The sequence below is a fragment of the Pinus tabuliformis genome, chromosome 3_1 (assembly GCF_031772625.1).
Source record: "Pinus tabuliformis cultivar Carrire ecotype Pingquan chromosome 3_1, CPIR1, whole genome shotgun sequence".
Classification (NCBI taxonomy): domain Eukaryota; kingdom Viridiplantae; phylum Streptophyta; class Pinopsida; order Pinales; family Pinaceae; genus Pinus; species Pinus tabuliformis.
Genome location: NC_142301.1, coordinates 106,117,902 through 106,143,417, shown reverse-complemented (window position 1 = coordinate 106,143,417; position 25,516 = coordinate 106,117,902). Strand labels below are relative to the sequence as shown.

The following is a 25,516-nucleotide window of genomic DNA, read 5'->3' as shown; positions in this document are numbered from 1 at the left end:
AGCATTTACTTCCCCATTGCACATAGGCAATTCAAACTTGACATTAATCTTAAGCAAAGGAAACTTATCATGTCCATTTGGAGATCTAGGAGGAGTATTTCTAGGTGTTGAAGGAGGTAAAGAAGGAGGTGAGGATGGAGGTGAAGATGGACGTGAAGGAGGAGGTGGAGGTGGAGGATTTCTCCCATCACTACCCTTGTCGTTTTTTTGGTTAGAACTTTCTCCTTGCAACCTTGTTGTCCTTTCATTGTATAACACTTTCAACGTCTCAGACATATCATATAAATCCTTTCTAAAAGCTCTATCTTCCTCAGACATCAACTCCTGTCCTTCTTCATGTGCCATGATTGGTGGATTTTTTGGAGTTTGTGACCTCCTTGAACCAATTTGAGGGTTTGGTTCTTCAAGCACTCCTTCTCCTCTTCTCAACTTATACCTTGTAATCATTCAAAAACACTTGCAAATATAGTCAAACCTTCAAAACAACCAGCTCTAATACCAAACTCATGTGAAATTAAAAATTGAAGGTTTCGTGAAAAAGTTTGCAAGCTAGTTTATGTATTGTAGGCCAAATGTACCGAAATTGAAAAAATACATAAACTTAGAAATTTTAGTTAAGTTTTGTAGATTTAAACAGAGAAAAATAGACAACATGCAACATCACAAAATAACAATTTGGTGACAGATTTCACCCCTCCTAGGCTATGTCTCTAGGTCCATATTCTAATGTTGTCCCTTTATATTATATGTTCAAAATGTCAATTACATCAACATACAATGCTCAAATCACAAAATAATGTTGCCATTGTGTCTAGAACACCCAAAAATCCTTGTGTAGGCTCTTCTTGGACTCAAAAAGGCTGAAAAATGGCCAAGTTAGGCCTCCTCCATTTCTTTGCCATTTGTCTTGCAAATTCACAAAACTCGCAAAACTGGTGTTATCACTAGGCTAGACTGGTTGGGCTGTGACAACCTCCAACCAACTTTTAACTGGAAGTTAACCCTTCCAGTTTGAGAGGGCTCTCTCAAAATACCTATAAGATTTTCAATATAAAACTCAAAATTTCATAAGGCTAACTCTATAATTTTCATGTGATTTTGCAGGTGAAAGAGTGTGATGACAACCACCATTGGGCATGGAGTCAATTAAAGAAAATCAATTACAAACAACATTGTTTTCATGGAAGCTGAGGCAATTTTGGCTTTAAAATGGTGTGAAATAAAACTTTTACAGTAAAACACAGCAAATGAAGGAAGTTGGAGCATGTAACATGAATTCCAAGTAATCAAATTGCTATGAAACTGATAACAACATACAAAACATGGAGAAAAATATATGAGCCAAAACAAAATCTCAGGTGAAAAAGACAGTCTACTGCAAATGTATATTAACTAAAGAAAAAGGTTTACAAAGATGGTCCTCTCACATCATCCATCCACCCCTTCAAAGTGAAAAAGTTACACATATATAGAGTGAGGTATCCATTACAATAATCTTCCACCTGGGCTAGACTCGATGCATAGCTAAGAGACCTAATTTTAATTGAATTACAAAACATGGAGCCTTTATAGGGATATTTCTGTTTTAACAGAATTTGAATACAAATAGGAGTCTCCTATCATTTATGAGCTCAACAAATTCTGTTAGTGACCCTCATCGAATGCAAACAACTGCTGATGTGTTGGAGTGCTGAGATTTTGCCATGTGGATGTTGACTTGTTTGACTTTGCTGACCTGGACCTCCACCAAGTCGAATTTCAAAATTTCTGCAACAAATCTGGCTAGGAAAAATTCTGTAAAATAGGCCTCAAAGATAAGTGAATATCTTCCAAACCCTGATATCTATGTAAAAATTGAGAGAGGCTTTTGTAGATGAGCTCGTGCTGAACAAAAACCTCCTTCAGATTTCCAAAATTCCTTTCCATTTGGTCAGAAAGTGAGCTTGAAGTTGACTACTAAAACAATAATTTCGAGAATTTTCGTAATAAATTTTGGTAACAAGTTACAAAAACATCCCTCTGATACTTTTCTAATTTTTCTGTAAGTTCTGAAGTTCACTCTCATGTATTTTAGCTAAACTCATGCCATTAGAACTCCTTTAACTAATTTTTTTCCTTGCATTTTCCTCAATGATAAGCTACAACAATTTCGTAGCAAATTTTCAGCTTAACTATGGGGAGTTGCTACGAAATTTGAATTTTCTGAGTTTTTGATTTTTTATGATTTCTTCTGCCTTCTTATCACTCCTTATAGCTTATTTAACCATGTATATTGCTGAAACTATTAGTTTAGCATAGTATAGGCAAAAAAGTGAGGAATTTACCATACTTAAGGGGTGCTTGTTATTTCAGCTATGAGACCAAGATTTCTTTTTGAGAGTTCAACTTTGATCATCTCTATTTGAGTTTCCAATGCTTTGAATTGTCTTTGCAACTTATTTCTGTCTGCCTGTAGCCAATTGTTCCTTTTGTACATTTAATTTTCCTTTCAAAAATTTTAACAACATTGCTAATTTGACAAATTAACTCCAAACTATCTAAAAGTTATCAAAGATAACAACTGGCAATGTTTTCCTCCTTTGGCAGTGTTGTAACATAAATGGTTTTGATAAGTTAGATGCTTATAAAAGAGGGTATAAAAAAATAGAAAACAAAAAATAGAATAAAAGAATGAAAATATGAAAATTGTTAAAAAAATAAAAATGAAAAGAACCCCATGAAAAGAAAAACAACTATACAAGTGAGCAAGCTCAAATGCCACTTGAAATAATTCATATTTTAATCATATAGTATAATCATGATCAAACATGTTTAAATTTATGCTTTTAGATTAGGAAATAATTCAACCAAATTGTTTAATCTTGGTTGAAATTAGAAGATAGGATAGATTAGAGAAAAAAGTGACCAAAGCATTTAATCTTGGTCAATTTCATTATGCACTAGAATAGGGTTAATAATTACTTTAAGAAATAAAAGAGGGCATGCTAGATCAAATGTGCCCTTAGGGATTTAAATTATGCCTCGGATAGATTTATTTTGTTTAAATTAAGAACTAATAATGTCATTTAAACATGATTAGAGAGATGTAATAAGCATTAAACTTGAGTTTTATTATAACGTCAGGATATGATTTGATGTTTTGTCGGCTTGTAATATCAAAAGGGCACTTTTCAATGGCCATGATTTTCCCCGCCGGAATCAATGACGGGGAAACCACTTCGCACCCCCTCGTCCCATTTCTCGTTAACGAAAAGTTGGGGCGGGGTTGAGAAAAGTGGTATTGCATTTCCAGGGCCCCATGCAACATGGCGCTCCCTCATGACTTCGCACCATCCTCGTCCAAAACCACTTACCATCGCTCCCCCCCCCCTCTAAAATCAACCTATCGCTTCTCCGCTCCCGCCAACGGTCACTACATCACCTCCCGCACATTTCCTTCCACTAATCACATCGCGCCACTTGTCAATCTATCATTCGCTCACGTCCTATTCCCATTAACATTTGCCCGTTATATGCTTATCCATTACCATATTCCCGTTGCCCATTAATACACCTAAATCTCGTTGGGTAACAGTTCCAATCATAACGGTAATAGATCAAAGTCTAAAAAATCACCTTAACTCATCTCGCGCGACTCTCCTAGCTACTATGTTATTGTTTTTAAATTGTAGATATCGTTTTAAGCTTTTGTAACCTCTATTGCCAACACCTGTCAATTTTAGAAATTTAGAGCCCATATACCCTTGACATAGATTCATTGCTTATCTAGGTATATGTTCAAGCCAAACCTTTGTCCTATGATATCATTTTCCTTCTTAAACTCCTTATTCGCGACACCAAAGGGGAAAGCCCAATCTTCTAGCAGCAAATCAAAGAGCGAGGATAACCCTAAGACTTCTACTACCCTAGACCTAGACCACATGCCATTAGCAGACCAGTATTTCAAGATTGCCAACATCGAGTGTGAATTCGACCTGTTCGAATTACATCACTGGTTGAAGCAAAATTACCTAGACCAACAAGATGACATTAATATTTGGGAATCCTTGTTACCTATGTTTATCTTCCCACAGACACATTATTTCCCTGATCTGGTCATGTGGTGTTAGGCCAAATACAATCCACTGCAAAGAACCATTGTGGCCTAGAATGGAGACATTCTGATCTCAATTGCACCTGAAACCATAAACGTTGTTGATTCCTCAAAATGACTCCCTCAACCATTTTTATGCTTTTGTTATTATGGATGTATATCATAAGCTCACCTTTCCTCAAAGAGCTCAGATATTCGAGATTTTTCTTCGTGAACATTCTCAACTTACCAAGAAAAATCCCCCTTATCCAGCTTCTATGTTCCCAAAGAAAGCCAAATAGATAATGGCCTTAGTTTCTTTCCTTTTAGGGTATCCATCAGATCAGTGGGTAGATGAGCCTATTCTAGGTTTTCTTCTATTTTCTTTAATGAACACAAGCCATAATTCATGTTAATTTTAGTCAATTTATGGCTGATAATATGCATGAACAGATGATGAAGGTTACTACAGAAGGCATGTTTAATTATGCATCTGTATTAGTCTATATGTTTCTTTTTCAGCAGGGAGATAAGTTTCCAATAAATTTACACAAGCAAGATGATTAGGGCATCAACAAATCAGTGATACAATGGACTTCATTAGTAAGGAAAAACTCAATAGAGTTTAATTTTGCAAACTTCAGAGACAATTTTGTTCATACAGTTGCAGGGCTTCTTAGTAGTCAGAGTGAGCCAAGGATCATTTTAGATATTAAAATGGTTTTGCACTTGAGTGAGCAGACAAATACTAGAGATTGGTATTTATACTAGAATTATACAGAGATAAGAGTATATGGATGTGAGTTGGCTCCCTACAAGTTGCCTAAGTATGTTCCAATGAGAATTTTCTCTTTGGAATATATAAGGCAAATGATCAATATGGATGAAATCCATTTTGTCTCAGGTAAAAGAAAATCACAATTCAAGATCAAGACTCAAGTGGGACCATTCATATGCAATACTAGAACATCAGGAGATGAGGCAGACTCAATTCTCAAGCAATTCAACTTTCAGCCCAGTTTTACCTGGTCATATGATCCATTTAGTATTATTTCTAATTTAAGGGTGGAACTCAAAACCACACCTTATAATCATACCCCTAGACCAGAGATTGAGAAGTTTATGAATCAAGACTAGTGGGAGGAGAATACACTACAAGAAGTAGAAGAGAAGATTCTATCTACAACTACCCTCCACACTCCAGTACCTCAAGATAAACAGGGAAAAAGGCAAAGATAAGAAACTTCATCTCCAGCCTGTATAGAAATAAGTGCACAAGAATTCATTATTCAACAGAAAAAGCAGAGGACACATCTCAAATATGTCACCATTCAGAATGAGGAAGAACAACAAACTATTGTTATGAGTGGTTTACAATTTTCCATAGGGTTAGAGGAACACCTCCCTGACACCCCATCCTCCTCGGCCTCACACAATCCTTTAGAAAAATCACAGTCAACAGAATTGGGTGAACATGATGATCCCAATATCTTCAGTAATTTTTTGCAGATTAAGCAGAAAAATGAAACACTCAAAGCCAACACCTATGCTCAATTTTGGAAGTAGACTTCTACTTCCCAACACAGGTTGTTAACAACATTTGATAGTGAGAAAGGAAGGATGAAAATGGCATTCTTACAAGCTCAAGTACCATCTCAAAAAACTCTTGCAGATTATAAGAAGACTATCTTCTCATTTGATGCAAAGCAAATACATCCCATTGATCAAATGGATATGCATAGACAGTGTGGATAAATGATTTTCTCCACTATGACAAATACTGCTATAGAACATTCAAAGTTAAAGACATCTCTCACAAATGTCGAGACACAATTACAATTGGAGAAAATTATTCATTAGAAAAGGACATCAAAATCCAAACCTTGAAATATTTGGTGATCAAGCTGGCTTATGATCCCAATGATGTCAAAGCAGTGGAAGAAATCATCAAGAAAAAGAATGCAAACATAGCAACACTCAGGAAACAATTGAAGTTACCTTTTAAAGAGATTGAAGAAAGTGAGCAGCATAAAGAAGACATGGTCAAATTGATCATTAAGTAAAATATACAAATAAAGGAGATGGAGGAACAGATAGAGAAGCTACTTAAGGAAAAATAAGAGGCTGCACAATTGACTATAGCTCTAGTAACAACCATACCAATTACAGTTGTAGGGACAACAGGGGAGTCTACATCAACACTAGATGATTTGAATAAAGTTGTGCAGGACCTGTCTCTTTAGAGACAAGAAAATGATAAGATCGAGCATAAGCTAAAGAACCTAGAAGCACAAAAAAAAAAATGATACCCTCTTGGTCGAAGAGATGCATAAATCTCATCAACTTGCCAAGAAGATAGATCAATTAGAAAATCAGTCACTGATGGCTCAAACCTTGGCCCAAGCCAAGGAAAGAATTTGGGTGGATATCAATCATGCCATAACTGAGGTTTGACCATCCATTCAGATTATTTTTGAACAAGAAGAGTTAATTGACAGGTGCCAGACAACAATTGAACAAGTCAGAACAACACTGGGACAAAAACCAGCTGAGGCTACATCTATGATCAAAGTGTTGAACTCAAAGACTAGAGCAGAGTTGGAGCAAATTTAGATTGCTGATAGGACAAAGACAATCCTAGAGATCAAGAAGGTATTGCAGAAAAGGAACTTAATGACTCAGTTGGAGACTAAGTGTCAAGCTCTGGAAAATGTTGTCTAAAGATTTCATACTAAATTCAATTTGTTGAATCAAAGAGGATTGCTAGGGTTAGTAGCACCCAATAACAGATTAATCATCTTGGAAGATTACTGTGAAAAGCTTTACACCATTGCAACAGATACATCCAAGTTTGTAGGTATTAAAGGACATGTCACAGGTAAAGCTTTCATTGAAGCATTGGAGTTTGATTTAACTATCAAACATGAAATCAAACACATTTTCATCAACAAGCCAACTTTCGAGAAATATATTGAAGTAGATGAAGTTTATAGAAAGCTAATAAATCTTTCTATATTGAATGATGATAGGTGGGATGAGTTGTGTAATACTATCAAGTAAAAAGTTTTATCTCAAACAGACAGACATCAAGATAACATTTTGGAGGTAAATTCATCAACCATTTCCTCAAAGATAATGCCTAGCAACCTCAGCAGTTTAATCACTCCTACATTTTGTACTATTTTTGTAATTAGTTAGATGTTTCTAGAATCCAATATTTTTGTATAAATAAGTAGCAATTCGATGTATTAAGGGTTGAACCCTTGGATGAGTTTTCTAAAGAAGAATTGTATCAGACTGAAATTGCTTCACATTAATGAAAGGATTCTGGATTTGCTTCAAACAACTTGTCACTTTGTGAGTTTGTCTTATGTTTTCACTTCATTTTGTTATTCTACATGTATTTAAGTTTTTATGAAGAAAATTGGGTAAGAGAAAACTGAATATCAATCTATCTTAAACCCCCTTTGAAGTTATAATCTATTTTAGAGATTAGTTTATTGGATTGTTTGTCTTTATAAGCTCCTATACATTTATAAATTGTCAACCATCTTCATAAGATTAAATATATTTTGTTGGGCTGTAGACATTGTTTATTTGCATGCTTTCTTATGATTAACCAAAAATTCAGTCTAAATATTTAGGAAATCATATTCTCTTACATTTCTTCCTTTCTACACTCTTTTAAATCAAATAACTATTCATAGGTAAAGGATCAACCCTTTCTTAATATTTAGTATTAATAAAGTTTAAACAACTTCCTTAATCTACTCATAACTTTGGTCATCCAAAAGTTTTTAAAGCAACAAAACATTTTAGATGCTCTGGCATAATTAATTAACCTAGAATTATCTCAGAGGACAACATCATATTGGCGTCGTTGTCAGGGACTCGAAAATTGAATTATTTTTCCCTAGGGCAATGATAAAACTTTTCCTTTAAGGTGAATAAAGGACTAGTAGGTTAAAATCTTTCACCTAGCGACTTCACAAACCCAAACTGGCTCCTTCAAGACACACCAGGTCTCATTCTGATTCTGAAATTGTTTCTCCATTATCTGATCCAGAGAGACTGGTAAGAGAAGCCTCTTTAAGAAGAATACTTGAAGCTTCTTCCTCTTTTTCTGTACCACTACAACCTGAGGATATTTCAGCCTCTGATCCCTTTAGGTCTGTTCCATCTCCTTTAGATTTGGCTGACTTAACACCTAGGGTTTTAGAACTACTATCCAAAGGAGTTGATCTGCAGTCAACTCTTTTAGTCCATTCACTGGAATCATATCAAATTCCTGAAATACCTTCAGATTCACCTAAGTCAGAAGAAGAATTTGATGTAAATTTACCTGAGTTCTAATTTTATCTCTCCCATTGTTTATACTTTTCCATCTACTTCTGCCCAACTTAAGGAAACTTTTTCTATATATTCAAATCCTTTGTTTGAAAACAAAGAAGAAGTTGAAATAGAGGTCCAAAAGTTAGTCATCAAAACACCTTTAAAAACTTTAAGAAATCCTCCACCCTCTTTTCCTCCTCCACCTACTTTTACACCTCCATCTTCACCTACAACTTCATCATCCTCTACCTCATCTTCTACCACATCTTCTACTGATTCATCTTCATCTTCAAGTATGGCTTCTTTTCAACCTATTGTTCAAGCTAGGTATGTTGCTTTACAACTTCCTAATATACTCAATAATTTTCCTGATGGGTATTTAAAACACCTACCTAGGTTTAATGGAGAAACTGGTTTGTCTGCTGAAGACCATTTAGCTGCCTTCTTGGATTTTGCTGATAACATGAACATTGAACATGAAAATGTGTATATGAGATTGTTTGTTCAATCACTAGAAGGGAATGTCAGAATTTGGTTTAGACAACTTAGACCAAATTCTATCTAATCTTGGAATGAATTAACTACCATATTTAAGAATCAATGGGGGGTTAAGAAGGATCCTGTTTATTTTCTCACAGAATTTGAAGAACTGAAAATAAATCCCTGTGAGCTAATGGTTGATTTCATAAAGAGATTTAATAAACTTTATCATAAAATTCCACCTGACTGCAAACCACCAGTAGCAGCAGCCAAAGTTAGATTTTCTAAAGCATTTGAAGATGATTTTGCAGTTATGCTTAGGGAAAGAACATCTCATACCTTAGAAGACATGCAAACAAACTGCCATAGAAGTTGAAGCCAATAGGTCAGCATCAACTAAACTTAAAGCTAAGGAAAAAAAATTTGAAAGGAAAATGAAAGCCAAGGAAGAGGGTTCTTCCTCAAAAACTAAAAATGAAGATCAAAAGATAGATGAAATCATTTCATTGCTTAGAACCTTTCAAATAGAATTTAAAAAATAGAAGCTCAACCTAGAACAATTCAACAAACAACTGCTAGACCTCAAACTCAATTTAGGAGAGCTCCCCAACCCCAAATCTTGCAAAGACCAAATGTTGATCAACAAATTCAACCTCCATTAATGATTGATGATTAGCAACCTGAAGACACTAGTCCTTTAATTAATGAGGATATAAATAATCTTGATCATTCATTTGTACAAAATGCTATTGTCTCTCTTCCTCTAAATCAGTGTTCTCAGCAAGATCAAGAAGACTCACAAGTTTCAAAATATCATGCCTTTTCTGAGTTTTTAATTGCAGAACTAAATAGAAGATATGATTTAAGACCAAGGTCAAGGCCTGGTAGACCTCCGAAAATTCCCATTGTAAATAAACCAGAAATTAAATCTTCTAAATCTCAAACAATAACAATCCAACCATTGAATCAAACAAATGAAACAACTTCAATTGATAAAATTGTTCTAACCATTTTCATTGTTGAAAGGGAATTGGAAAGAGTCAAAATACCCATCCCTTTGTTTAAACTTTCAAAGAATCCAAGTTATAAGAACCAAGTTTCCAAATGGATCCAATCAACAAGTGTTGATGCTGAAGGAGATGTAATAAGCTTACAAGATGAAAAACCTTTAGTAGTCTTTGGTCCCAGCTCAGATATGATTGATGAAAATGTACCACCCTTTTATGTTACATTAAAAATTCATGACTTCTTATTGTACAATTGCATGTTAGATTCTGGTGCCTCCCATAATATGATGCCAAAGATAATTATGTATCAACTTCCATTAGAGGTCACCCGATCTTATCATGATCTATATACTTTTGATTCCAAGAAAGTACCATGTATTGGAATTATAAAGGATCTAGTGGTCAATTTAGCTCAAATCCCTATCAAGAGTGTGGTATTAGACATTGTAGTTACTGATATTCCTCCTAAATTCAGCATGTTATTATCAAGATCATGTTGTGCCAAATTAGGACGAAGTCTTCAAGTGGATATGTCTTATGCCACCATCCCCGTATATGGGGGTGAACTTCTTAGGTTATATGGAGAGGTAAGATTCATGAATACTGTTTGAAAATTAGTTCAAGCAAGAAATCATCCCCTTTATGTAGTAGATCAATATTTTGGATGTTTTGAATTATCATCAAATAACTTACAAAACACTCAGCTTAGCATTGAAAACATTGTAGAAAAACCAAAGACCATTAAGATTGATATTTGGAGGTTATACTTCGATGGTTCTCGCTCAAAGGAAGGAGATGGAGCTGGTGTTGTATTAGTTTCACTAGACAAAGGAAATATAACTCAATCCTATAAGCTTGAATTTGATGTTACAAATAATGTAGCAGAATATGAAGCCTTCCTTCTAGGATTGGAATTAGCCAAAAGTCTTAAAGTGAAAAATATAAGTGTATTTAGTGACTCAGAACTCATTGTTAAACAAGTAAGGAATCTTTGTCAAACAAAACATCCTAGACTTAGATCTTATAGAAATGAGGTATGGGACTCAGTGGATAATTTCTTCCAAGCATTTAACATCACTTCTATTCCAAGGGATGAAAATATTCATGCATACTCTTTAGTTGTTTCAGCTAGTTCTTTTAAAATTCCTGATCAAATGCTTGTGCAATATCAAATTCAAGTTAAATATAGGCCTTCAATTCCTGATAACCTTAAACATTGGAAAATATTTGATGATGATGAACAGTTGAAATCCTTTTTGCAAGTAATTGATGAATTTTTAGCCTTACAAATTGAAGAAGAACAACTGGATAATAATGAGTTGAATAAGGAAAATCAAACTTCACAATTAGACTCAAGAATTGGGGATCATAGCATCATTCAGTTATCTAACAATTTCATTCCTAAGGGCTTGGTCCCTCTTGAAAAATTGTTTGACCACAATGATGTTCCTAAAACCCGTTTAACAAATTCACCTGAAGAATATATAGAAGAATGTAAAATTGGAACTTCAGAAGAAATCATAAATATTAAAATCTCTGCATCTTTACCAATGGAAGTGAAAGATAAATATTTAGGTCTCCTTAAAGCTTATAAAGATGTTTTTCCTTGGTCCTATAGTGAGTTTAAGACATATGATACAACAATCATTGAACATAAAATCCCTTTAAAACCAGAAGCTAAACCTTTTAAGCAAAAGTTAAGGAGAATTAATCGTGTCCTTCTGCCTACCATTGAGAAAGAACTTGAAAAGCTACTTGATGCTAAGATCATAGTTCCATTGAGATACTCTGATTGGGTAGCTAATTTAGTTCCAGCCAGAAAGAAAAATGGTGAAATCGGGCTGTGTGTAGATTTCAAGAATTTAAATAAATCATCTTTGAAAGATAATTATCCATTATCCCAGATGGACCAATTGCTTCAAAAAGTATCAACTACTAATAGAATTTCTATGTTAGATGGTTTTTCTGGATACAATCAGATCATGGTGAGCCTAGAAGATAGAGAAAAAACAACATTCACAACTCCTTGGGGTACATTTATGTATGCAAGGATGCCTTTCAGATTAACCAACGCTGGAGCTACCTTTCAAAGAGTTATGGATTTAGCATTTGTGGGTAAGACAAATAAATTTGTTGTCATTTATCTTGATTATCTGACCGTATTTTCTAATTCTGATAAAAAACATTTAAAGCACTTGAGGAAAGTTTTTGACATGTGTAGGAATATTGGGATATCACTTAATCCCAAAAAGTCCTTGTTTGCAGTCAAAGAAGGAAAATTGCTTGGCCATATTATTTCTAAGGAAGGAGTGGTAATTGATTCCAGAAGAGTTCCAACTATCCAAGAACTTTCATTACCAAGGAATGAAAATGAAATTTAGGCTTTTCTTGGAAAAATCAACTTTTTAACGAGATTTATACCTAATTACGCTGAAAAGCTTTGCTTTTGACCAGATTAAAAAAGCTATTTCTGAAGCCCCAATACTGGCTAGTCCAAACTATTCTCAACCATTTAGCATCTTTTCCTTTCCCTCTGAAACCACCTTAGTTGTTGTTCTTTTGCAAAAGAATGAGAATGGAGATGATCAACCTATTGCCTTTTTGAGTAAAGTTATGAGATATGTTGAACTGAAATATGATATTATTGAAAAGTAGGCATATTCCTTGGTTCAAGCCCTAAAAGATTTTAGTCTATGTCCTTCATTCTTCCATTATTTCCTACGCTCCCAATAGTGGTGTTAAAACTGTATTAGCTCAACTTGATACTGATGGAAGAAGAGGAAGTCAGATCACTGAGATATTAGAATTTGATCTCATTATCAAAACTATAAAGTCGGTGAAAGTTCAAGGCTTGGCTAATCTCTTAGTTGAGTCAATTATAAAGTTTTGGCAATAAATTCTATTTTTTAAATTTCAGCAAAGAAGAATCCACAAGAACCTTCTCATATTTCAGCAAAGAAGAATCCACAAGAACCTTCTCAAGCTTCAGCAGAGAAGAATCCACAAGAACCTTCATCTTCAATTCAATCAACTCCTATTCATATTGATGATAAATTTTTTCTATCTGAATGGTACACTGATATTGTACATTTTCTTAGAGATTTTGAGTGTCCATATGAATTTACAAAGAATAAATGCAAGACAAAAAGTTGAAGGCCATAAAATATTGTATCATCAATGCAAATATGTATTGGAAAGACCCACTCAACATCCTTTTGCTTTGCTTGACAGAAAGTGAGACAAAAGGAATTATTGATCAATTTCATGCAGGTATTTGTGGAGGACACTATGCTTGGAGAGCTACAACATATAAGATTTTGAGAGCAAGATTTTATTAGCCTACATTGTTTGCACAAGTAGGAGAAAAGGTTAGAAGTTGTACCCAATGCCAAATGTTTGTTGGAAAGCAAAGATTAACAACACTTCCTCTAGTTCCAGTACTAGTTCAAGCACCTTTCCTACAATGGGGATTGGATTTCATTGGGGAAATTCATCCAGCATCAAGCAACCAACATAGATGGATATTAATTGCCACAAATTACTTTACTAAATGGGTAGAGGCAATTCCAATTAGAAATGCAACTGACACTGTAGTTATTAAATTTATTGAAGAGAATATACTATCTAGGTTTGGATGCCCCCAACAGATAGTTATAGACAATGCAGTAGCATTCAGCAGTGTCAAAATGATTGAATTTTGTTAGAAATACCAAATTTTGTTGCATCATTCTACCCCCTACTATCCACAGGGAAATGGACTGGTAGAGTCTTCAAATAATAACTTGGTTAAAGTCATTAAGAAAACATTGAAAGACCACAAAAGGAGTTGGGACAACCATCTCATATATGTAGTTTGGGCAAATAGGATATCTCCAAAGAGGTCAACAGGTAAATCTCCATTTCAGCTTGTTTATGGTAAGGAAGCCATATTTCCTACACATCTAGCTTTTCCTGTCATGAGATTTTTACAAGAAGCAAATGAAGAACCTGATGATTTTTCTAGGAGAATCAATCACATTATAGAACTTAATGAAAACAGAGATGAAGTTCATTATAAGCTTTGGAAATATCAGAACAAAATGAAAAGTTTGTTTGACAAAAAGGATAGAGAAAGAGATTTTAAAGAAGGAGATTTAGTATTAATATGGGATGCAAGAAGGGAAGATAAAGGAAAACATGCAAAGTTTGATAATCTCTGGTCTGGACCTTTTAGCATTGCAGAGGTCAAAGTCAACAATACTTTTATTTTGTAGAACTTGGAAGGACAATATTCCTCATTGCCTGTCAATGGGAAATATTTGAAGCATTATATCCAATATTGAGATCCCTTCATTCATTCATCATTTGTACATCACCGGATTGTTTTTATTTTTTATGCATGTGTGATCGTTTTCAATATAGACTCCATAGCTCAAGGAGAAAGCACATGGATTTGCAAGTTCTCTATATCCTGCATGAGGAAGCAGTCCCCAGTTGGAGCCGATGTCGCAACATAAATGGTTTTGATAAGTTAGATGTTTATAAAAGGGTATACAAAAATGGAAAACAAAAAATAGAATAAAAGAAAGAAAATATGAAAATTGTTAAAAAAAAATATGAAAAGAACCCCATGAAAAGAAAAACAAGTGTACAAGTGAGCAAGCTCAAATGCCACTTGAAATAATTCCTGTTTGAAACGTATAGTATAATCACGATCAAACATGTTTAAATTTATGTTTTTAGATTAGGAAATAATTCAACCAAATTGTTTTATCTTGGTTGAAATTAGAAGATAGGATAGATTAGAGAAAAAGGTGACCAAAGCATTTAATCTTGGTCAATTGCATTATGCACTAGAATAGGGTTAAGAATTACTTTAGGAAATAAAAGAGGGCATGCTAGATCAAATGCGCCCTTAGGGATTTAAATTATGCTTTGGATAGATTTATTTTGGTTAAATTATGAACTAATCATGTCATTTAAACATGATTAGCGAGATGTAATAAGAATTAAACTTGAGTTTTATTTTAACCTCACGAGATGATTTGATGTTTTGTCGGCTTGTAATATCAAAAAGGCACTTTTCAACGACCATGATTTTCCCCGCCCGGATCAATGGCAGGGAAACCACTTTGCACCCCCTCATCCCATTTCTCGTTAAAGCCAAGTTAGGAGGGGGGGGGGGGGGTTTCCAAAAAGTGGTATTGCTTTTCGTGGGCCCCACGCAATGTGGCGCTCCCTCATGAATTCGCACCCGCCTCGTCCAAAACCACTTACCATCCCTCCCCCCTCCAAATTCTGCCTATCGCTCCTCTGCTCCAGCCAACGGTCACTACGTCACCTCCCGCACATTTCCTTCCACTAATCACATTGCGCCACTTGTCAATCCATCATTCGCTCACGTCTTATTCCCGTTACCATTTTCCTGTTATACGCTTATTCGTTACCATATTCCTGTTGCTCATTAATACACCTAAATCCTGATCGTTAACGGTTCCAATCATAACGGTAATCGATCAAAGTCTATAAAATCACCTTAACTCATCTCGCGCGACTCTCCTAGCTACTCTGTTACTATTTTTAAATTATAGGTATTGTTTTAAGCTTTCGTAACCTCTATTGCCAGCACCTGTTAATTTCAACAATTCAGAGCCCAGATACCCTTGACAGAGATTCATTGCTTATCCAGGTACCTGTTCAAGCCAAAGCTCTATCCTCTGATATCATTTTCCTTCTCAAACTCCTTAGTCATGGCACCAAAGGGAAAAGCCCAATCTTCTAGCAGCAAATCAAAGAGTGAGGATAACCCTAAGACTTCTGCTACCCTAGACCTAGACCACATGCCATTAGCAGACCAATATTTCAAGATTGCCGACACTGAGTGTGAATTCGACCTGTTCGAATTACATCACTGGTTGAAGAAAAATTACCTAGACTAGCAAGATGACATTAATCTTTAGGAATCCCTGTTACCTATGTTTATCTTCCCACAGACACATTATTTCCCTGATCTAGTCATGTGGTGTCAAGCCAGATACAATCCACTGCAAAGAATCATTGTGGCCCAAAATGGAGACATTCTGATCTCAATTGCACCTGAAACCATAAACCAGATGTTGTTGATTCCTCAAAATGACTCCCTCAGCCATTTTTATGCAGTTGTTTTTATGGAATTATATCATAAGTTCACCTTTCCTCAGAAAGCCCAAATTTTCGAGATTTTTCTTCCTGAAGATTCTCAGTTTCCCGAGAAAAATCCCCCTTATCCTGCTTCTATGTTCCCAGAGAAAGAAAAAAAAATGATTGCCTTGGTTTCTTGCCTTTTAGGGTATCCATCGGACCGGTGGGTAGATGAGCCTATTCTAGGATTTCTATCTATTTTCTCTAATGAACACAAGCTAACATTCATGTTTAATTTTAGTCAATTTCTAGCTGATAATATGCATGAACAGATGATGAAGATTACTACAAAAGGCATGTTTAATTATGCATCTATATTAGTCTATATGTTTCTTTTTCAGCAGGGAGATAAGTTTCCAATAACTTTACATAAGAAAGATGATCAGGGCATCAACCAATCAATGATATAGTGGACTTCATTAGTCAGGAAAAACTCAACAAAGTTTAAGTTTGCAAACTTCATAGACAATTTTGTTCATACAGTTGCAGGGCTTCTTAGTAGTTAGAGTGAGCCAAGGATCAGTTCAGAGATTAAAAGGGTTTTGCACTTGAGTGAGAAGACAAAGACTGGAGACTAGTATTTATACCAGAATTATACAGAGATAAGAGTATATGGATGTGATTTGGCTCCCTACAAGTTGCCTAAGTATGTTCCAATGAGAATTTTCTCTCTGGAATATATAAGGCAGATGATCAATATGGATGAAATCCATTTTGTCTCAAGTAAAAGAAAATCACAATTCAAGATCAAGACTCAAGTGGGACCCTTCATATGCAATACTAGAACATAAGGAGATGAGGTAGACTTAATTATCAAGGAATTCAAATTTTAGCCCAGTTTTACCTGGTCATATGATCCATTTAGTATTATTTCTAATTTAAGGGTGGAACTCAAAACGACACCTTATAATCATACCCCTAGACCAAAGATTGAGAAGTTTATGAATCAAGACCAGTGGGAAGAGGCTACACTACAAGAAGTAGAAGAGTAGATTTTGTCTGCATCTACCCTCCACACTCCAGTACCTCAAGATAAACATGGAAAAAGGCAAAGAGAAGAAACTTCATCTCCATCTTGTATAGAAATAAGTGCACAAAAATTCATTATTCAACAAAAAAAGGAATGGACACATCTCAAAGATGTCACCATTCAGAATGAGAAAAAACAACAAACTATTGTTATGAGTGGTTTACAGTTTTCCATAGGGTTAGAGGAACACCTCCTTGACACCCCATCCTCCTCAGCCTCACAGAATCCTTCAGAAAAATCACAGTCAATAGAATTGGGTGAACATGATGATCTCAATATCTTCAGTAAGTTTTTGTAGATTAAGCAAAAAAATGAAACACTCAAAACCAACACCTATGATTAATTTTGGAAGCAACTTTACTTCTCAGCATAAGTTGTTAACAACATTTGATAGTGAGAAAGGAAGGATGAAAATGGCATTCTTACAGGCTCAAGTACCATCTCCAAAAACTCCCGCAGATTATAATAAGACTATCTTCTCATTTGATGCAAAGCAAATACATACCATTGATGAAATGGATATGCATAAACAATGTGGAGAAATGTTTTTCTCCACTATGACAAATACTGCTATAGAAATCTCAAAGTTAAGGACATCTCTCACAAATGTCCAGACACAATTAAAATTGAAGAAAATTTCTTCATTAGCAAAGGACACCAAAATCAAAACCTTGGAAGATTTGGTGATCAAGCTGGGTTATGATCTCAGTGATGTCAAAGAAGTGGAAGAAATCATTTAGAAAAGGAATGCAGACATAGAAACACTGAGGAAACAACTGAAATTACCTTCTACAGAGGATCCACAAACAAACGGGATTGAAGAAAGTGAGCAACATAAAGAAGACATGGTCAAATTGATCATTGAGAAAAACATACATATAAAGGAGATGGAGGAACATATAGAGAAGCTACTTAAGGAAAAAGAAGGGGCTACACAATTGACTGTAGCTCCAGTAACAACCATACCAATTACAGTTGTAGGGACAACAGGGGAGTCTACATCAGAACCAGATGATTTGAATAAAGTTATGCAGGACCTCTCTCTTCAGAGACAAGAAAATGATAAGCTCCAACATAATCTAAAGAACCTAGAAAGACAAAAAAAAATGACACCCTATTGGTCGAAGAGATGCAAAAATCTCATCAACTTGCCAAGAAGATAGATCAATTAGAAAATTAATTACTGATGGTTCAAACCTTGGCCCAAGCCAAGGAAAGAATTTGGGTGGATATCAATCATGCCATAACTGAGGTTTGGACATCCATTTAGATTATTTTTGAACAAGAAGAGTTAATTGACAAGTGCTAGACAACAACTTAACAAGTCATAACAACACTGGGACAAAAACCAGCTGAGGCTACATCTATGATCAAAGTGTTGAACTCAAATACTAGAGCGGAGTTGGAGTAGGTTCAGATCACTGATAGGACAAAGACAATCCTAGAGATCAAGAAGGTATTGTAGAAAAGGAATTTAATGACTCAGTTGGAGACTAAGTGTCAAGCTCTGGAAAATGTTGTACAGAGATTTCATACTAAATTCAATTTGCTGAATCAAAGAGGATTGCCAGGGTTAGTAGCACACAATAACATTTTAATCAACTTGGAAGATTACTCTGAGAAGCTTACACCATTGTAACAGATACATCAAAGTTTGCAGGTATCAAAGGACATGTCACAAGTAAAGCTTTCATTGAAGCATTGGAGTTTGATTTAATTATCAAACATGAAATCAAGCACATTTCATTAACAAGCCAACTTTTGAGAAATATACTGAAGTAGATGAAGTTTATAGAAAGCTAATAAATATTTCTATACCAAATGATGAAGGGTGGGATGAGTTGTGTGATACTATCGAGTAAAAAGTTTTATCTCCAACAGACAAACAACAAGACAACATTTTGGAGGTCAAGTCATCAACCATGTCCTCAAAGATAGTGCCAGCAAACTCAGAAGTTTAAGCACTCCTACATTTTTGTAATTAGTTAGATGTTTCTAGAATCTAATATTTTTGTATAAATAAGTAGCAATTCGATGTATTAAGGGTTGAACCCTTGGATTAGTTTTCTAAAGCATAATTGTATCATATTGAAATTGCTTCGCATTAATGAAAGGATTCTGGATTTGCTTCAAACAGGTTGTCACTTTTTGAGTTTTTCTTATGTTTTCACTTCATTTTGTTATTCTACATGTATTTATGTTTTTATGAAGAAAATCGAGTAAGAGAAATCTGAATATCAATCTATCTTAAACCCCCTATGAAGTTATAATCTATTTTAGAGATTAGTTTATTGGACTGTTTGTCTTTATAAGCTCTTCTGCATTTATAAATTGTCAACCATCTTCATAAGTTTAAATATACTTTGTTGGGGCTGTAAACATTATTTACTTGCATGCTTTCTTATGATTGACTAAAAATTCAGTCTGAATATTTAGGAAATCATACTCTCTTACATTTCTTCCTTTCCACACACTTTTAAATCAAATTACTATTTAGAGGTAAAGGATCAACCCTTTCTTAATATTTAGTATTAATAAAGTTTAAACACCTGCCTTAATCTGCTCATAACATTGGTCATCCAAAAAAATGTAAAACAACAAAACATTTTAGATGCTTTGGCATAATTAATTAACCTAGAATTATCTTAGAGGACAACAGGAAAAACTGCCAGGTGACAAATTAGCGCGAGCGCGGTGGAAATTTCGCCGAAACGAGTGCAAATTGTTGAACATTTAATTGGGCCAATAAGGCTTGTTTGTTGATTCTTAGCCCTCATATTCGGTAGTATGGCGTACGCTATGGCTAGGGGCATGGGATAGAGGCCACGCACTTGTTAAATCCGCTGCTCTTGGTCATGTTGTGAGTGTTATGGTCACAAGATGGACCATGCACCAACCCTCCTTCGACGTCCCCATCATTGGTTCCGTGGTGTTCATTGAGATCAAGGGATGGGACTAAACTACCCACCCCCTCTGCTTTGGCTCTGGTTGCAGGTAGTTCCCATATGGCTCGGGGTTAGGGTCACATGCCCACCCGTGCCCACTTCACTCCTCCACCACATTTGTATGGTAGTTAACATGATCTGGGGCCTATGCCGATCGAGTGAGCCCCATGCCTCCCCCCCCCCAAAAAAAAAAAAAAATTGCTGACGACTCGACATTAAATATAATTGAGGTCCATTCTATGGTAAGAACCAATCAAATTATATGGCGGTATGGCATTTATGATTCTGCCGGGGGTCACGGGGTTGACCCCTGTCGAGGTCAGTCTGATCCTTTACCAATTTTGCACTAGTCCCGAGGGCCACGTCGTGCCTCCTAATTGGTCCACCCAAAACCAAACAACCAATAAAAATTCGTCAAATCAACCTGTACAAACTGCCACATTTCAAAACGATATTGGTCTGTATGACCACCGTGTTAGACTCCGTCTTGTCAGCCCGCTGCAGTCAAATTCTCCAAAGTTCATTCCTTGTTATGCGCAGTCACTGATGTTACTGTGGTCCAAAAAAGAGTCATTTTACTTCTTGAGTCCAGGGTTTTGTCTCCAGAAATGTGAAATAACGCTTGCAGGCCAGAGGGAGGTTGAATAAGTCTCTTACTTCAAGAGTTTATCATCAGTAATGCTCGAAAATGATCCTTCTCCAAAACTCTGTTTTGGAGAAGAAATCGACAAATTTGTTTTTGTAATAAATTTGCATTTTAAAGCCTTCCATCATGGAGTACTTCGAAATACAGGCCCTGGTCATCTTGCTAGGTTCAATAGCCCCATCAGTCTATGTAAACAGGAGGACTTATCATAAGTATTGAAAGTTCCATAAATAAGATGGCATATTCTTGATTCTGCTGAAGCTGGAGATCTACAGGATAATGCTGCAGCCATGTCAGATGTTGGAAGGACAGAACTAAGAAGAACTCCACCGATTAGAATATAGTGTTTCCTTTATATGAAGTCAGAGAATGTACCATGTGGCTTATTCAACGGAGGATGACATAGCTACTGTATGTTGCTTGGAGAAAACTTGAAGAGCAGATACCTCTGGAGATAAATAAACTTGGAATATCTAAAGGATTTCCATAGAAAGAAACTTCACTTTTAGAGGGAAACATTTGTTTCAAAATCTTGCACTTTGAAGGTATTAGAAGCCCCTGGCGTAGCATTGTGAAACATCATCTTTTCTAGGGTACTATCGGTCTTTTAAACATGATTCGAAAACACATATAGAAAAAGCTCTGAGCGCAGCATACAGAGTCTTAAGGCGGGGTGGAAGATTTCTGTGTCTTGAGTTGAGCCATGTCAACATCCCTGGTTTCCAAGAATTATATGAGTTTTACTCATTTTCAGTTATTCCATCTATTGGAGAAATTGTTGCTGGGGATCGTGTGTCTTACCAATATTTAGTGGAGAGCGTACGCAAGTTTCCATCTCAGGAAAAGTTCGCTGAAATGATTAAGGAAGCAGGCTTTGAGAAAGTTGAATATGAGACCTTTCAGGCGGAGTAGTCGCAATTCATGCTGGATTCAAATTATAATTCACATATATAAGATTTTGACATTGCTTTTGTAGAGCAATTACCTTAAAAGCTATTGAAATGGTATGTGAAATCGAAAGCTAGCAAACTCTGCCTGTGTGGGGCATTGTTTAGAAAAATCTGTCTAAGCTGATTTTGGCCATTACAGTGTTTGATGGGTCTACTGTTTTAATTACTATTTGATATCTCAAGGAACATACAAAGTTGGTCGGAAAGATTGTGCAGTGGCAATTCAAACTGATAAAACTATCTCAAGTGTGCATGCGGAGATCATAGTTGAGGCAACCTCTTCTTAGAAGGCCTTGCAGTGCTTTTCAAGCGTCCCTTCACCAGAAATTCACCTGAAGGATCTTTCAAAGTTTGGCACATTTGTCAACAAGGAAATTTTCTCAAAGCCCGTGTTTTCTTTAGCAAATAAGGAGACAATCCTAAGTAACGGGGACTTGATAACGTTTGGAACAAATAATTCAACTTTCAGGTTGAACTTCGTTCCATTCTTATTCTGTATACCAGCTCTAGAAAAATTGAACCGGAAACATGGTTTATGTACCATTGTGTCATCAATGGGAGCCTACGCAACAGAGAAATGGATGTCAGAGTGTACACATCTTATTGTTGAAGATTCTTCTCCTATAACAAATGATGTGATGGAAGCTATTCAAGCCATGGTGGGGCAAACATCTTTACCTTCAGAGATTCCGAACTGCTTGAGCTTTCCTCCTTCCATGGCACTAAAATGTGGGCGAGTTTCTGTACAAGTCAAGATTGCAGATCCAAAACATCGAGAAGCATGCTTATGTGGAACCACATTTGTTGTTGGGCCATTTCATTTGTACCATTACAAGGAGAAATTGCAGCTTCTGCTGGAAGTTGCTGGGGCTACTGTTATTCAAATTTCCAAAAGGTTTTCAAGTACACAGGCAGGTGTATCAAGAGAACGTGAAGTTTTGATAGTTCCAGCAGAGGGCACAAAAGAGAACTTAGGACTTGACTCTAATGGATTCAGTTACATTAAGGAAATCGCTAGATTGAGTGAAGATAAAGTAGTTGAAGCGATTGTAGCTGGAGACTGTAGTGCATTTACCTTCGAAACGACCTTGTGCCCTTCATCATCTTCAACTAAAGAAACAGAAATGTGGCTGATTCTGAAAATGAAGAGGAGGTTACCACAAGACATCAACATTCTAAGGTCATAGATAGCAGCAAGACAAGCTTGAGTGGTAATTGTGTGCAGTTGCCGCCAATTTGTAAGGAAAGACAAATTGTTTCAGATACAACTGAAATAAAAAGATTTAAGCATGAGGTCGATTCTATGTGGGAACAGAACTTGTTTTATAAATCCAGCGCAGTAATGCCAGCGTTTCAAAAAGGTAAACGACACAGAGGTGGCGCGCTACCCATATAAGGGCGCTACGCATATAACGCCCACAGCCCGTGTTAAATATCAAGTGCGCTATGCACTTGCTGCGCGCTACGCGTTGGGTAGGCGCGCTACCCATACAGTCTCAGAGCCAAAGAAATTTCTCTTATTCACCCAGATTCGTGCCAAATTACTGCATTTGCCTGCAAACTGAAAGGATATTGAGAATGTCGACGATGATATGGATAATGTGGAAATGCTTAACTATGATGATTTGGACTGCGTTTTAAAGCTGGTCTAGTGTGTAGACATTGGCATGCTGCTAGTGTTCATGAAGACTTCTGGAGATGTTTGAATTTTGAGAATTGTCGAATTATTGCAGAGCAAGTGGCTAAACGGTGTCGTAGGTATATAAAGGCTGTAGAACTACATTTTCCAGGTTCTCTTTTGGATGTTCCTGTCCGTGAAGCATTACGTACTCTTAGGAGTCTTGAGGTGTTAACTATAGATTGGGGAAACTTTAAAGTAATGCATTTGCAAAGGATGAAACTTGGAAGGTGAATGTACGTCTTCAGGGTTGTGATCTGGAACAATGGGTATCTATGTGGCAGCATGGAAACGTGCCTTCAGCAGAGACACATGTCGTGACATTTTGGGAGGGTGGTATAACGGTAACGGAAGTGAATAGACAGTCAAACCCAAATTAAACGTAGAATACCAACCATAAGCAGAGAAATAGGGTCGATTTGCCTATTTTTGACCTCAGTTGCATTTCAGATGGTCTACGCTCCAGATTCTGTCTTTTAATTGGCCATCAACAAACAAATGTAACGCTGCTCCTTTTTAGAGCAGACCTTTCCTATTTTCATCATTTCAGTTGAAACAACGCCCTTGTTTTGGGTCGATCTGTTTTCTCCTAGCTGAGTTTTATTTAATGTATTGAAAATCATTTGTAAAAGGTTAGAGAGTTCTGAGAGGTGCGTGGAGGAGAACAGAGAGCTTTATTGTACAGTTTTTTGACAGAGATTAATTGAAGAGTATAGCTCTCATTTATAAGATTCCTGTGGCTTGAAATTTGGCATATGTTTTTCTCTGTTTCATATGTATCTTGTAATGTTTTTCCTTTCATTCATAAATCGTTTTCAATTTGAATGTTTTTGAGTGAGAAGGGTAAAATTCAGCTTACTGCTTTGCCTTGGAGAAGCATTCATGTTTTGTGTTTCTTCCTCTGTCTGAAAGGGATTCATACATTAATGCCCCTTTCAGCTTTCTTAACAGTCCTTCCATTTCATATAATTTCAGTTTGGATGCTTAAGCTCTTGCCTACCTTGCCTTATGGAGTAATCTGTGCCTTTGATTAAATCTCTGCTCTTGCTGTCTTTGCCCCATGCAGCCCAAAAACCCAATCATTTATTAAAAACCTCATTTCATATCTATTTACTAGCCTAAAATCTGTTCCTATTTTAAGTGATCTCGCACCCTATTTCTCATTTTATCGAGATTGACTAGAGAGAGCCCTCTCCTGTCCTCGTAGGGCTAGTTACGAGGCTGAGCTTGGTTTGATGTTGCCTTGAGTTTTTCCTTCCTCAGCCTGAGGCAGATTCGAGCGCTAACACACCGTACCTGCCAAGTCATCCTTTTGAAATTAGCACCACATCACTGTATGACTTGCTTAGTCAACGACCCAGTCAATCTTGCAAGTTGACTTTTTTTAGTTGTTTGCCGTAAACTACAGAACCTCATAACCTTGACTTATAGTGTCAGATTGAGGCGATTCAAGCATTGTTGGAATCAAAATGACGAGGTCTACTATTTGGCACCGATTTCGATAGGTTTCTCATCAAGTCAATCTTAGTGTAACTATTTCAAACCAATCTTTTGGCTAAGGCTTAGCCTCCTCAGCCTGAGAGGGCTCTCTCAGGGGTTAATGATATTGATTAAAGATATAGATAGATGGATAACTCTATGGTTTGTTATTTAATATGTTTATAGGTTGAAAGATGGAGACTTGCTACCATTGGGCTATGGAGTCAGTGACAGAGATAAAGATAACAAATAGCTCTTCTTATAAAACTGAGGCTTGTATATACTTCAATGAAAGAGTAACACATTTAGGAAAGTCTCAATAAATTGAAGTTCATAGAAGTTAGAGCATGTGGGCATGAATTCTGAGTAATGATACATCAATGTATTCAAAAGGAAAGTATTAAAAGTGATTCATCAAAGTTTAATACTTAAAGGAAGTCAAAGCATGAATAACCATGAATTCTGAGTAATAAGTATTAAAACATTGAAGAAAAACATCCAAAGATAGGACCCAAGAACTCAATTCACCATAGTTTAACACTTAAAGGAAGTCAGAGCATGTTCCTCCATGAATTCTGAGTAATAAGCGTTAAGACTATGGAAGTAAAACATATCAAAGATAAAAGATAAAGCTCACTGAAGTACACTAAGAATCTCAGATTCAGAAAAGTTAAACTGCTTCTGTATATATCAGTCCCTTCACAGCATTTACAAAAGTAGTCCTTTTCTATAACATTT

The 25,516-nt window shown here is 36.0% G+C and overlaps 1 pseudogene; it reads left to right on the top strand.

Annotated features, from left to right (window-relative positions):
* The first annotated feature begins 11,441 nt into the window (after positions 1-11,441).
* Positions 11,442-23,679, top strand: LOC149185985 (nibrin homolog; annotated as a pseudogene).
* Positions 23,680-25,516: the final 1,837 nt, after the last annotated feature.